Genomic DNA, 3,298 nt, shown 5'->3' with positions numbered 1-3,298 from the left:
TTCATGCCCCTCAAATCCTCACTGCATCTCAAAGTAGCCCTTTTAGGGTTCATGTAAAATCATAGACTGATTCATGCCCCTCAAATCCTCACTGCATCTCAAAGTAGCCCTTTTAGGGTTAATGTAAAATCATAGACTGATTCATGCCCCTCAAATCCTCACTGCATCTCAAAGTAGCCCTTTTAGGGTTAATGTAAAATCATAGACCGATTCATGTCCCTCAAATCCTCACTGCATCTCAAAGTAGCCCTTTTGGGGTTAATGTAAAATCATAGACTGATTCATGCCCCTCAAATCCTCACTGCATCTCAAAGTAGCCCTTTTAGGGTTAATGTAAAATCATAGACTGATTCATGCCCCTCAAATCCTCACTGCATCTCAAAGTAGCCCTTTTAGGGTTCATGTAAAATCATAGACTGATTCATGCCCCTCAAATCCTCACTGCATCTCAAAGTAGCCCTTTTAGGGTTCATGTAAAATCATAGACTCATTCATGCCCCTCAAATCCTCACTGCATCTCAAAGTAGCCCTTTTAGGGTTAATGTAAAATCATAGACTGATTCATACCCCTCAAATCCTCAATGCATCTCAAAGTAGCCCTTTTGGGGTTAATGTAAAATCATAGACTGATTCATGCCCCTCAAATCCTCACTGCATCTCAAAGTAGCCCTTTTAGGGTTAATGTAAAATCATAGACCGATTCATGCCCCTCAAATCCTCACTGCATCTCAAAGTAGCCCTTTTAGGGTTCATGTAAAATCAGGAATTTCAGGGAAACTTTCTTCTTGACTCCTGAATGGGGCTCAGTGCACATGGGATCCTACGGTGGTTTGGTCGGCCCCTGGACCCCCAGTCAATGTTTGTCCACAGATTTTGCATTTCTAAATGTTGGCAGGTATTAATATATCATAAATGTTATCTTAGGAATCGGTTTTATATCATAATATTTGCAAAATCAAAATAAATGGAGGCTGATATTAAATCTAGTTTCAATCTATATAGTCTAGATATAGCTCTTTATTTATTTATTCATTTATTTTTTATTTATTTCATTATTATTATTTATTTATTTATTTATTTGTTTGTTTATTTATTTAAACAGCTAGGGTGACTCATCATCAGCAACTATAGATATATTCGTTGCATGAGGCCCTGTTGATTAAAAAACAACAATAGCATAAAATAAACATAGTGTAATAAAGATCACGAATATAAACTATAAAAAAAAACAGCAACAAAAATTAAGAACATAAAATGTATACATAGTATAATAAAAGTATTTGTTATCCTCGAAATTAATGTTTTGTATGTGTTGTTTTAGCTTTGTTTATGGTTTATTTTGTTAAATTCCAGATCTACGATAATTATAATAGTTCAAATTATGATCGAAGTTATTTGTATTCCAGTTTATCGTGATTAAACAGTGAACCAGAATAGCCTGGCGGTTGAGTCGCTGCCCGGCAAGCAGTAGATGGCAGGTTCGAATACCACTGGCTCCGATTTTTTTCTGACATGATTTCCATTACAGATCGAGCATGCGATTTAAAATACATATAGGGGTGATGCCGAAACAAATGTGTTAACAAATCAAATTATGGTATTTAAGCTTACCTCTGGGTGCCATTTTATAGAGCTAGACCGTAGACAGGATACTTTTAATGATTTCTTTAACTTTTAATGCAACACTCGTTATGTTTTATTCATTAAATTATTTTGTTTAGGATGCATACGCATCATATTGTTACATCATCAATGCAGTGCGCATGACACGTACTGCGCATATATACCCATGCCAGGGGGGTGAGAGCTCTGAGTCAGTCCCATCATGTTGAAGGAAATTTCCCGAATCCGGATCATTTTCAGGTAATTTCGGGAAATGAAAAAAAAATCCAGGAAATTTCGAGGAATCAGAAAATTACAATTGAACTTCAATCAAACTTAACATCTTTCAATATTCATGTTATATAGAATTGTTTGTCTCATACGTAGCTCAAAATTTTCTGCTCTTTCTCCGCGCTCGCATTTTGTAATCTTGTTACTATTTTTTAAAAGAGCATTCAACAAAAAAGTTTAAATTCCTTTTGGTCACTTAGACCAAGTTCAGGCTCGCTTTGTTGTTGTCCGATTTTCTTAAACAATAAAATATGAAAATTCCAGGAAATGTTTATGAATTTCGGGAAATTTGTTTTTGATCTGTGGGATTGAAGACTGTGGTCAATCCTCAGTCAGTAGTATGTCGTTTGGAGCAGTACTTAACCGCAACCAGCTGAACTGGGATATCTTTTCACTCACTCTCCTTATATAAGAATAGATTTGAAATCAATCTATAAGATTATGGTGGGGGATATAATCCAAAATTAGACTGAGAATAATAGTTCTAAACGTATTAGATCTAGATTTTCTATCAAATTTTGGATCATTTCCTCAGAGTAAATGAAATAATGTAGAGCGTTCCATGAAAAGACTTTGGTGCCTTTCGATAATAATAGGTCGGCCTATAGACATAGGCTCTGGAAGCGGGGAAGGGGACAATTGCCCCCCCCCCCCCATGTGCCCCCTAAAATTATTTTTTAATCATTATTATTTAAATGAAACAAGACAATGACGGCTCTTGTCTAAATTGTCAATTAAAAACGAAAAATATTCTCCCCTGACGGAGCAAGTACAGGCCTACTTATAAGAAAATGATAGTGTGGAGATGGTATAGCCTCAGTTCTGTGGACGTCTATACCCCTGTATTGTGTTCCTGTAATACACCTTTTCACAAGCGCAAATGATTCGCTTGTACTTTTTTGGGCCACTTTCAGACAAGCTGCATGGAAGCATTATTAATAGTACCGACATCGTAAGATTTATGTCGATTAAAATGCAATTTTAGACAATTAACAATCAGGGCGAACTATTACATAAGATGATTGATATATGACGGCGATTGTTTAATATATCGATCAACTCAGATAGACCATCCTTAAAATAAGCCTCGAAATTATTAATACAGTGCGTCCCACAAAAAACGAAACCGAGATTTATCGATGATTTATCATAACTTAATCACAAATAAAATAGACAAATGACCTACCATTGTAAAGCTTAGAATATCCGCTTTCATCTGAAATTACTTAGATTATTTCTCATTCACGCATGAGTGAGCAAAAACAATTTGAAGAGGAGATACCAAAAAGTCATTTGGCGGGCTGTATCTGGGTTTCAAAAAGAAAACCACCTATTTAGAAAATTCAATATCTGCTCTTTAATTTGATACCTCAATTACAGAAAATGGTCATAAAACAACCAAGTT

This window comes from Lytechinus pictus, chromosome 15 (genome assembly GCF_037042905.1).
Source record: "Lytechinus pictus isolate F3 Inbred chromosome 15, Lp3.0, whole genome shotgun sequence".
Classification (NCBI taxonomy): domain Eukaryota; kingdom Metazoa; phylum Echinodermata; class Echinoidea; order Temnopleuroida; family Toxopneustidae; genus Lytechinus; species Lytechinus pictus.
Note: the sequence above shows the minus strand (reverse complement) of the source record.